The 12,376-nt window shown below is 39.4% G+C and overlaps 1 protein-coding gene across 1 annotated transcript in view; it reads left to right on the forward strand.

The window, feature by feature from the left end:
• The window catches only part of HS6ST3 (heparan sulfate 6-O-sulfotransferase 3), a gene marked incomplete at both ends in the record, with an annotated part of 589,865 nt that overhangs the window by 502,101 nt on the left and 75,388 nt on the right, over positions 1-12,376 (forward strand). The window lies entirely within an intron of this gene.

The following is a 12,376-nucleotide window of genomic DNA, read 5'->3' on the forward strand; positions in this document are numbered from 1 at the left end:
GAAGGATCAGGTCTGGGAAGACCTTTGTCTATCCTCCTATCACTCCTGGGTTGACACTGGCTTTCCTGTGTGTCTCAGAATCGTGGGTAAGGGAGAGGACCCAAGAGAGCGCTTTTCAGTGACATGCTAGTGGTCTTCTATGTTTTCTCAATTTTGGTTAGCTGGGTTAATAGCACTGCTAAGCCACTGGTAAAATGTTCTGCTACTATTTCCCCCTCCCTGTTTTTATCCTCATCTTGAATGGTAAAAAAGATAATGTATACTGTGAAAGGAAATTTCTACTGAAACAAAGCAAAATGAAAATAATAGTTCTCTTCTTGTGTTTAGAATCCTCGCTTTATGATAGCCCCCTGGCTCTTGAGATGATGCGATAGATGTGCCTTGTAGTATTTTGAAGTTAGCTGTTCACTTAGGAAAGAGTGTTTTATGTCATTTATGTGGCATGTTTAAGGATGTCATTAAAAGAACATTTACATGAGCACATCTTCCTGTTCTCTCTTCATTGTGCCCCTTTACAAGGCTTCAATGAAAGACAATGTAACCATCACCACTGCAGGAACTGAAGGAAAATCCTCCAATTTGTAGGGAAGGCCATGGTGAGCAGAAAGTGGTAGACCTACAAGCTGAATTAACAAGCAGATTCAGCAACTAAGTTTTAAATTCTTCAAAACCCTCTCGTGCTGATTGCCTGTGTACGGCAGCTAATGATAATCCCTCTTGTTGAAGAACAGGCAGCTGTGAGTTTTTATGGTGCATATCACCTGAGCGTGAGGTGCTTAGACATATTATTTTGGAAAAAGACACAGCATTTTTATATCTTTATCTACTTAATGACCTCATATTTGCCTCTGCAGGTGATTTGTGTTCCAGTCAGAAGTCCTCAGGGATTAACCACACGTAAAGTGTTGTCTCAGAGGGAGATTTCTCTACAGCCAAATTGAACCAAGTTAATTAGAATGTTAGCATAAATCACAATATTTATCTAATAATAATAATGTCTAAGGAATTTACATTCAAGGTAAATTTACAGACATTCTTTTTATGGAAGAAAACACACCTCAGATATTGACTTAGTGAGCTAAAGGCAAATGAGCTAATCTAGTCATGGACTAATAATAATATATTACACACTCAGGGATTTCTCAAATCACCCCCATAGACTTTCACAGATATTACCTTCTTTGGTTTTCAATATTAGAAAGATTTTTGTGTAGTCTATGTTACCTTATCTGGACCCTTAGGGCCAGATATATTTCTTAAACAAAAAGTTCAGGTTTTCCCAGGTAACATTGCACACATGCCATATATTATATAGCATCCAGGGATTGGACTCTATAGTCAAGCTCATTAATATTGCAGCACTGAAACCTGTGACTAGTCACACAGTACAAGTAATAAATATAAAGAATCTCACATCAACTGAAGTCAGGTTTTGCCAATAGAAGACTTAGGGGGAAAAATGGTTTTCAGAGATTGAGGATTTGGCATGTAAGTAAGGAATCCGGAACATGACCTCCCTGGTGGCGCAAGGGTTAAAGTCAGCACTGTGAAGCTATCCAGCAGCCACTGCATGAGTTTGATCCCCAGCTAGGGAACTAACACACATGGCACAGCAGACCTCTCCTGTCTCACCCACTGCTGCCCTCAGCAGTGTATTTCAGTCTGCCTGTTCTGTTCCCCACTCTGTCTCTGGTGAATCCTCTCACCCTCCCGTACCTCTGGCCTACACCTCTGGCCTGCACCCTAGTTCTTATATGTATAAATAACAGTAAATCTAAATAAATAATATATATATATATATTAAAAGGCCCGGGTTTTTACTAACAAAAGCCAAAAATGTTTCATCATTTATCAATGACATCATTTATCAATTTCTTGTTTAAGAACACAACCCTGAAGAATTATTGATACAGTCTTGATTTGTATAAAATATGATCTTTCTGCTTGGGTCTCCTGCCTCCTTTTTGTGTTCACATTTATGCTCTTCTCAAGACCCCTCTAGCCTCCCCTACCCTGAGTCACAATTCTTAATTTCCCATTTTTAACAGCGAAAACAATATGTGCTTTGGAGCTAGACAGGTCTGAATTTTAATCCTACTGTGACTTTCAACAATTTACTTGAACTCTCAATATCTCATTTTATGCACCTCTGAAGTGGAAATAATAATATTTATCTTGTGTGGTTTATTTGAGAGTTAAAAAAATATGTATGTATGCAAGTGCTTAGCCCAAAGGAGTTTGTGGCAAAGCCTGCTAATTGTGTACATAGTGTCCTGTCCTCTTCTTACTTAATGGCAGAAACTAAATTGTTAACTGGAGCAGGGACATAATAAAAGGTGACCGATTGCCCTGCATCTGGGAATGGAGGGCGTGACTCAAAATTATTGCCAATGAGATGAAGGCAGAAAAGCGAGGTGGCCCCTTGGAAATCTGGGGAGACAATGGGTGTGCAGCCTTTGTTCTTTCTCCTTTTCCCTTCCTCTATCCTGGAATCTCCTCAAGGTGCTCCAGCAGAGTCCCTGGAACATCATGTGGGCTCCACCCTAGACATGGTGGCCTCATGAGTGAAGACAACTGCATGGCTAATTGACAGTGCTAGAGCCGTCCATTCCTGCATCTTGTTATCCTTGTGTTGGATTATCTGATGCTTGCAGCTGATGGTAATTCTGACTGATAAATCCTTAAGTAAATTTTTGTTCTCTTCAGCTGTCCCTGCAATCAGCTATTTACTGATACCCATAAACTCTCTTTGAGGTCCTCTGAGCCTTCCCAGTAGGGCTTACTTGTTAATTTCCACTGTGCCCCTCATAGCCCTGTGTAAAGGCAGGACTGGATACAGTGCAGGTTTTCTGATCCCATGCAGACCGGGTAAAGGAGGAGTCAGAGTCCTCAGCGGTTTCCTGCAGGTCTTTTATTGGGGTCCACCAGGCATATGGCAGGCAAATCCTCTCTCTATCTGGGCTCTCTGGTGATCTCGGCGTCTCTTCGGCTTCTGCTTCGGCTTCTACTGCTGCTGCTGGCGTCCCGGTGATGCCGCCCTTAAAAAGCACAGTCTTAGCTCAGCTGAACCCCATCTACCTATGCCCACACCCTATTCCAGGTGCCCGCCATCAGGCATGCATTCAGGACAAGGATCCATCATCTATCCTGATGGCGGGAGGGCAGAAAAGCCTGACATTTTCTTTACCCTACACCCTGCCTTTGATGTCTTCCCATTTCCTTGCCCTCCATCTCTCCATCCTTCAACTTGAACTTGGTTAAACCAGCAGTTTGTTCTATAGGACATTTTCCATGACATTTTTGTTTATCCTATTTTCATCTTCCACAGTCCCTTAAAGATCTTCTTAATTGTCTGATCTTATATTCCTTTAATTCCTATTTTGTGATTCCAGGACTTTTGAAATTGCATTGTGAAATACATTATTAGACGTTCTTTCTTTTTTGCTTCCTCTCTTTCAACTAAATCATGGTTTGTGATTTGTATACTCAAAAGATCACAAAAGATGTTTAGTCTATTTAGTCAGCAATTGGTTTTCCAACTTCTGCTTTATTTTTTGTATATATCACACCTTGGTCTCTTTGGGTTTCTTATTTTACTGCTTTCTCTCACCTTGGCACTTGCTCAGTCCAATAAACATGCATTAATTTTTTCAACCTTTATTCTTTATGTGGAATACAGTGATTTTAATATGGAATTTCATGATGCAGTTACACCTTCTTTATATGCCAGGCCTTTATTTCTTCCTGTCTTAAGCCTTTGCACTTAATATTATCTCTGTTTTCACTGGTATGCTTAACAATGCCCTACTCAGCATCATCTGGAAATGTCACTAATGTACATCTTCTTCCAAGTTGTTAATCAAGGTGTAGTTCAAACTGAGCCTCACGTACCCATAGCGCCTCCTGGTCCCCTCTTCAATGCCCAATACATCACCCTTTGTCACACTATTTTTTTTTTTTTTTTTTAGGTTTTGCCAGTGACTCTCCAGTTCTCCAGCTATTGCTCACATCTAGTCATTTTAATTAACTTTGGGATTGGTCTTTCAGAATCTAGTGGAAGGCATTGCACATTGTAAGCACTAGATAAACGTTAGCAGAGCTAAATTGGGTCACCAGGTCAGCCCTGTGCTTTATTTAATGTATGTGACTCTGAACATCCCTATAAAAAAAAAAAAAAGAACATAAATCTTATTTTTGTGACAGACTCTTAAAAATAGATTTCAGCCACTTTCTCTAGTCTTCTAAGTATTTAAAGAGGCTACATTTCTCTTGATAGTTCATATATTCTCTCAGCACAGACACTGTTAGAGACAATAAGTGAGAAAGATAGCCCAATATTATACATATTCTGTAGTGACTGTAATACTAACCCATGGCTATTGAACTGAGCACATGCCAAGGTGAGAGAAAATAGTAAAATAATGAAACCCAAAGAGACTAAGATGTGGTAGATACAAAAAATAAAGAGGAAGTTGGGAAACAATTGCTGACTAAATAGACTAATACTTACCCGTTTTAATCATGTCCTTGTAACCCTACCCAACCCCTAATAGGATTTGCAATGCTTTGTAATAAATATGTATTTATAGTAATATCAAAAGCAATTCTCATAGTGCGTAAGAGTATTAAAAGAGAGAGGAAGGAATAATATATTTTAAATTGGATCATTTCAAAAGCTGAGATATCACTGTTCTGTATGCATATGTGTGTCTGATTTAGGGGTGTATATTCACGTCTCTGCAGATGTGTAGTAACATACCATACTACCACCAAAGTACCAGTAATCTCCCACCAAAAAACTGTGGGCTCCTGTCACCCCTTATCCCCATCTTCAAGAAAACCCAAGAGATTCAGGATTTTTTTTTAGATTTATTTGTATTTATTTATGCATACAAGAACTGGGGTGTAGGCCAGAGGTGCAGGGGGTGAGAGGATTCACCAGAGACAGAGTAGGGAGCAGAACAGGTGGAGCTACTGAAATACACTGCTGAGGGGAACAGTGGGGTAGACAGGAGAGGTCTTCTGTGCTACGTGGGTCAGCTCCCTGGCCAGGGATGGAACTCACATCATGGTGGCTGGCGATAGCTTGATAGTGCTGAGACTTAACCCCTCGCGCCACCAGGGAGGCCTGAAATTTAGGATTTTTAATAGTCATTCTAGCTATATCAAGAATAGAGAAGAGAGAAGAGGGGAGAGTCTGAGTTTAAAAGCAAGAACAAGGTTGAATTTTAACTCCGTTACTCATTAGAGATATGGCTTCAGCAAGTTTCTTCACCCATGATGTAGGGTGGTTATATTTTATTAAGCGAAGTTTTGTGAATATTACAAAAAAATGAAGTGCTAGAAAGACTTTTGGCATTTGATAGGCTCTGTACATATTCCTGCTCCCTTTCCCTAATCAAGCCAGAAAATGAGAAGTGACATTGGATTCCTTCCTCTTTTCACATCTACAATAACAAGTCTCATATTAACTTTCTCAATAACATAATGAATTCATCCATTGTCACCTGAGTCTTTTATCTCTGCAGTGGATCATAAGTCTCCCTAATTCAAATTCTCCCTGCTTCCACTCACCCCTATAGAACTGCCAGATTTAGCCTGAAAAAAATCACATGTCAGATCCTGCTACTCCATTGTTGACATCTGAGCAGAAACTTCTCGCTCACCTGAAACTAAATCCAACCCCCTTATTTACCTTGAATCTGGCCGCATTCCTCAGAATACGAGCTCCTTGAGGGCAGGGACCAATCTGCCATTTCTTACATACCTAGCTGCCTCTGCCAAACACACTGCAGGCACTCACTAAGGCTTGCTGAATGAAGAAGACTCTCCACTACTGCTGCAAGAGAAAAAAGAAAGGCTAGTTTCTCCCAGCTTGGTCATGAGCTCTCTTTTTAGGTCAGTGCTCAAAAATAGATTGCCCCAACACATCCAGCAGTGAGAAAAGTTAAACTATGTTTGGTCCTACATTGCCCATATCTTCATTATCCAGACACTGACATTTAATAATCATTGAGTATTCAAGAACGAGATTCTTATAGATTAAAGTAACTATTTGCTAAAGAGTAGGGGACTGAAATCAAAATGGAACCGTTTGATGAGCATTGCATTCCAATCATTAGCATTTCATATAGATGTAATTGCTCTCTCAGAAATAGATTAAATATACACAGCATTTTAAATGGCACATCTACATTGTTAAAGCATAGTTGATTATAAATGATGAGTATTTCAAACCAGACATGTTTCCTCTCCATCAATCAGTGTTATCATGGCTATCTTTTTAATAAGATTATTTGCTAATGCAAAATGAAAATGAGCAATGCCTGAAGCAGCATTAATGCCAGGGAAGAGCAAGTGACAGCACACCCAATATTTGATTCTCTCGCCAGGACATGGTGTCTGGAAAAATTTGTTTTCCTTCATTCACACACATGCGTGTAGCTTCTGCTGTGGCTGTGTTTTTCAGATGAGGAGCCAGGATTGCCTCTAGGCTTTGAGGTGCTAACCATTAGCAGTGAGGAAGCATCTTACAGAACAAACTCTGGTATTCTTCCACAAAAACTAAAGATTGAGATGCTGCAGAACTATTTTGGATGCTGAATTTTGACATTTAGACTCATTCAAATTGGGTACATTATATATTAAGTTGACAAGGCAATGTCATCATCAGACTTTCTGTTGGACAATGCAGTTAATTGCTCAGCTGGGTGTGTTCACCAGTGTTCTAATGTGCTATTTACCTGCACAATATATTTATAAGAGCCCAGGGTGATACATGATGAAAATCACTTCCAGGACAAAACAACAACAACAACCAACAAAGGAACACACAAAATCTCTAAAAGCTACATGATTTTTATTTTTAAAATCTTAGAAGAATTGCTGTGTTTTGTGTAGGAAACAGGAGCCTGGGACATGCAAGACTGAAATGCTGATAACTCTGATCATAGGTATTACCTACATCTATTACCAATTACATAGTTCTTTTTCATTACAAGCATTCATTATAAAAGAGGCATCCACATATTTGAGGGAGGATATTGAACAGAACATGGAAAACATAGAAAAGATCTTGGTCACCACACAGGATTTATATTTTGAGGATCAAACAGTAGAGAGAGCTGAGATTTTCATTCCTGGCATGTAAGAGTGGGCCCAGTCTACCTTTCTTGAAACTTCCTGAGTTAAATAAATGGAATTGAATAAATAGAAACTGTGCTCTCTCCTACCATAGATTAAATAATTTAAAAATAAGCAAAAACAGTAAAAGATGAGCTCAAACTAAATATGTTTATCATATAATCATGTTTAAACTCAACTGAGAGTCTCAGAGGAACAAAGCACATAACTCGCCTATATACTATATTTAAGGAAGATTCCTAAAACCATGTGACCCACAAAGGAAGGAAGTCACAAGATAGGCAGAGACACCCTAAGTAGGTGGAAACAAAGATAAAACCTTGGCCACAATGTTGGCCTCAGATGAATTTGAATCCAAAGCAAATCTAGAAAGAAAGTCACTTTGTATGGAGTACAGCCCACAGGAAGCTCAAACAATGTGAGTATCTAATCACCAAAGAGTACAGCATGGAGACCCATTATAAAAATCACCAGAAATTAGTCAAAGTTGCATACTGTAAATTATTTATCATAGTTGTTAATAGACCAAATGGACAAAAAAAACCTAAATGGTAGAGAAAACCCAAGTAACAGTAAGATGAAATATATAGATATTTCCAACACATTCCCTTGAAGAAAGGGAATACCTCCCTTTATGGGTGTCCAAGAAATATTTGAAAAAAATTAATGTATTGCCCATAAATAAAACTGCAAACATTCTTTGATTATATGCGGTAAAAGGAGGTACTTCAAAGTATAGCTATCTGAAACAACCGAAACATCGCTGTGTGGAAATTTCACTACTTTATCTTTTTTTTTTTTTTTTTTTTTTAGCTCAATTTTATTTGTTTGCTTTTAAGGTAGGCATTTCAATTCTTGTTTAGAAAGTCAGATTTGCGTAATAACCAACCAAGATTACCTTTCTTGGGGAGATAATAACAATGTCTCTCCTTATTAAAAATAACATGTTAGGGCCTTCCTGGTGGCGCAAGGGGTTAAACACAGCACTGTGAAGCTATCTGCAACCTCAGCAGCACGAGTTTGATACCCCTGCCAGCCAGGGATCTAACCACATGGTGCAGCAGACTTCTCCTGCCTCACCTGCTGCTCCCCTCAGCAGTTTATTTCAGTCAGTATGCCTGTTCTGTTCCCCACTCTGTCTCTAGTGAATACTTTCACCCCTGCACTTCTGGCCTGTACCCCAGTTCTTATAGTGTAAATAAATATATCTTTAAAAAAAAAAAAAACAAACGCTAGGGCCTCCCTGGTGGCGCAGCAATTGAGCACTGGGCTGCGAAGCTGCCTGCAGCCTCTGCAGCGCTAGTTCGATCCCCAGCCACCGGCAAGGGTCCCACATGGCGCGCAGACCTCTCCTGCTGCCCGCTGCTCCCCTCAGCAGTGTACCTCGGTCCTTCTGCCTGTTCTGCTCTCCGCTCTGGCTCTGGTGAATGCTCTCACCCTCCCACACTTCTGACTGTACCTAGTGCTTGTATAAATAAACAAATAAATCTTTAAAAAAAAAAAAACTTGACTTTAAAAAAAAAAACCTACTAATTAATTGCAAGAAAAATATAGACAAAAAGAAAGTAAAGAAATTGGGCCTCCTGGGTGGCACAGTGGTTGAGCGCTGGGCTGCCTGCAAAGCTGCCTGCAGCCTCTGCAGCGCCGTTTCGATCCCCGGCCGCAGGGTGAGGGTTCCACATGGCACGCAGACTTCTCCCGCCGACCGCTGCTCCCCTCAACAGTGTATTTTATCAGTCTGCCTGTTCTGCTCTCCGCTCTGGCTCCGGTGAATTCTCTCACCCTCCCGCGCTTCTGACTGTACCCAGTGCTTGTATAAATAAATAAATAAATCTTTAAAAAAAAGAAAGTAAAGAAATTACTGGTAAGTTCACCATATAGAAATAGCCCTTACAGAATTTTTGGTATCTCTTATTCTTTTTTTCTATACAAATACATAATTATTTTTACCTCCTTTTTTAAAATCTAATATTGTATAGTGAATATCAGTATTCATAAGATAATCCTTCTCTAACATAATTTTCTTTTTTTTTTTTTATAAATTTTATTGTTATATTCCCCATACAATTGCAGCCCCCCCCATTCTGACCCCAATCCCTCCCCTCCCGCCCCCGCCCCCCTAAAAGTGTCTCTGGTTCATAGTTTTTTGTTGATTTTGATTTTCACTTTCTTATATTCATTTTCCTGGTCCCTTATTTAAGTTTTCTAGATTCCTGCTATGAGTGAGACCATCCGGTATTTTTCTTTTTCTTTTTGGCTTATTTCGCTGAGCATGATCCCTTCCAGCGCCATCCATGTTGCTGCAAATTGCATGTGTTTATCTTTTTTGAATGCTGAGTAATATTCCATGGTATATATGTACCACATCTTCTTGATCCAGTCATCTATTTTTGGGCAGAAGAGCTAAAAAGAAACTTCTCTGAAGAGGAAATGCAAATGGACAACAGGCATATGAAAAAATGTTCAACATCACTTGCCATCAGGGAAATGCAAATCAAAACTACCATGAGATACCATCTTACACCAGTGAGAATGGCACATATTAAAAAAACTAGCAACAACAAATGCTAGCGAGGGTGTGGAGAAAAAGGAACTCTTCTGCACTGTTGGTGGGAGTGCAAACTGGTCCAACCACTGTGCAGAGCTGTGTGGAGATTTCTGGACCTACTAAACATAGAGCTTCGATATGATCCAGCAATTCCACTCCTAGGTATTTACCCAAAGGACACAGAAACATCAATTCCAAAGAACACCTGCACCCCTATGTTTATAGCAGCACTGTTTACAATAGCTAAGCTTTGGAAACAACCCAAATGTTCACTACTTTATCTTAAACAGCCCTTTAAACAAGAAGGAAATCAAATCCAACTTGTAATACATGGAGAAGAACATGATGAAAACATCATGTACCAAATGTACAGCATGCATCCAAAGTCCTGCTCAGAAAAAGTCAAAGCACTAAATAATTCACTGTGAACCAAGAAAAATAACATAAAGTCTAACTAAGTAAAGCAAAGGAATATTTAAGGAGGATGAATGAATAAGGATAGTTAACAGAAAAAAAAGAAATTAGTAGCTGACTTACAGAAAAACGGAGAAAGCAAAAATGCAAATCTAAAGACAATGAATACAGATACAGTAGAAATTAAAAGAATCGTAAGAATCTATTTTGCTGAGACAAAAGGAAAGGCAAAAGAAGAATATAGATGAAGGTGAATTTGTAAGGAATCATAGAATATATAGAAAAATCTGTGTAGACGAACTTCTATATGAGTGATGATTTCAAGGCAAAATCCAGTTATGCTAGAGAAATAAGTTAAGCAAAAAACAAACACCCAATGTTTTTATCCATATGTGGAATTAGAGAAACAAATGAAAGGTTCAGGCAAAACCAACCCAAAATCAAACCCTAGAAGTCTGACTCTAAAATTGGGGCTACCAGAGTGGGAGGGGGCAGGAGGGGAGCAAAGAGGAGAGAAGGCCCATTGGCTATGGTGGAATATTATGGGGGATTGGTGGGTGTGGTTTGGGAACATTCCTTTGAACAGGTATGAATCCATACTTCTGAATCATATGTAGTATTGTCAGCTGTTTCCTCAATGAAAATTTAAATTAAAAAGCACAATTCTACTGAAATGTTAAATAAAAGGTAGTAACTCCAATGTTGTTCGAATTGTTTTGAACCTACAAACCATTTGCTTATATAAAAGGAGAAAGTATTTATATTATTTTAATGAAGGCATGATCTCTCAGGGAGAATGTTTTTCCATGCCTTTCCAGTTTCTAGAGGAATTCCATTTTGGCTGGTGTCCCCTTCCATTCTCAAAGACAGCAATCACATCACTCTGACCTGGTGATTACAGGGGACCCACCCAGTATCCTCTCCCCATGAATCACAAAGTCCCCTTTACCCTGTAAGGTAACAGCATCTCAGGCTCTATGGATTCAGTTGTGGGCATCCTTGGGAGACCATTGTTCTGCCTCCCACACCACTTGTCAAAGATAATTTACTTGATAATTCACATGTTGGATGAGGTGTGTTGGAGGTTGGTCAAACCTGTATGCACAGTCATTTCGATTTTCCATAAAATGATAATTGCACTTTCAGGGATTTCTCTTTTAGCCTTACCTGAACATGGTAAAGACGATGTGTATACAAGTGTTCTCCCTGTAGTATTTTCATAACACCAAAGAATTCAAAATAAACAGTCACCAAAGGAGCAGTGGTTAAATAAGCCATGGTACACTTTGTCCATGGAATATACTCAGCATTCCATTCAAAGATGCTTCTTTGTATTGAAATGGAAGTAGTCAAGATGCAGCTCATATGTCATTGTTTATGAGAAGCGCTTTATTTTTATTTTTCATTTTAACATTTCTGACATCGGACTCTGACATGTCTTTCAAATAATAGCCTGTCATCATTTAAATAGCAGAATACTTTTTTCTTTCATAGCAGTAAAATACTAATGGGATGTCCTATGGTCAGTGAGAACTTAAAGTTGATGGAATACTGTAGTTAAATAGAAAAAAATGTACAACAAAATAAATATATGCATGCATACACATTTTCCCTCTTTATTAGATCATTACCATCAGTTTCAAACAAATGCTTTATTTCTCCCATTAAAAAACCAAATCTAGGACCTCCCTGGTGGCAGCGGTTGAGCGCTGAACTGCGAAGCTGCCCACAGCCTCTGCAGTGCCAGTTCGATCCCCGGCCACCGGCAAGGGTCCCACATGGCTTGCAGACCTCTCCTGCTGCCTGCTGCTCCCCTCAGCAGTGTACTTCATCAGTGTGCCTGTTCTGTTCCCCGCTCTGCCTCTGGTGAATTCTCTCTCCCTCCTGGCGCTTCTGACTGTACCCAGTGCATGTATAAATAAATAAATAAATCTTTAAAAAAGAAATCTATGGATTGCATTTTCCCCTTCTAGTTACCACCAATTTCCTTAGCTTTCTTTTTATAGCAAAACTCAAGAAGCTTAATCTATGCTCTTTTTCTCCAGTTTCTCTCCTGCTTCTTATGCTTAAATCCCTTCTAATTCATTTTTGTCCCACTGAAGCTCTCCTCATCAATATCACCATTGACCTCCATCTTGACAAATCGTTCAGCAGCATTAGATGCACTTGTCATCACTACTCCTTGTCTTCCCTGGCCTCCAGGACACCTCATGCTGAGTTTCCTCCTACCCATGCTGCTCTTTTTCCATCTCTTTGCTTTATTCTCTTACC

Source organism: Talpa europaea, assembly GCF_964194135.1.
Source record: "Talpa europaea genome assembly, chromosome: 6".
Taxonomy (NCBI): Eukaryota; Metazoa; Chordata; class Mammalia; order Eulipotyphla; family Talpidae; genus Talpa; species Talpa europaea.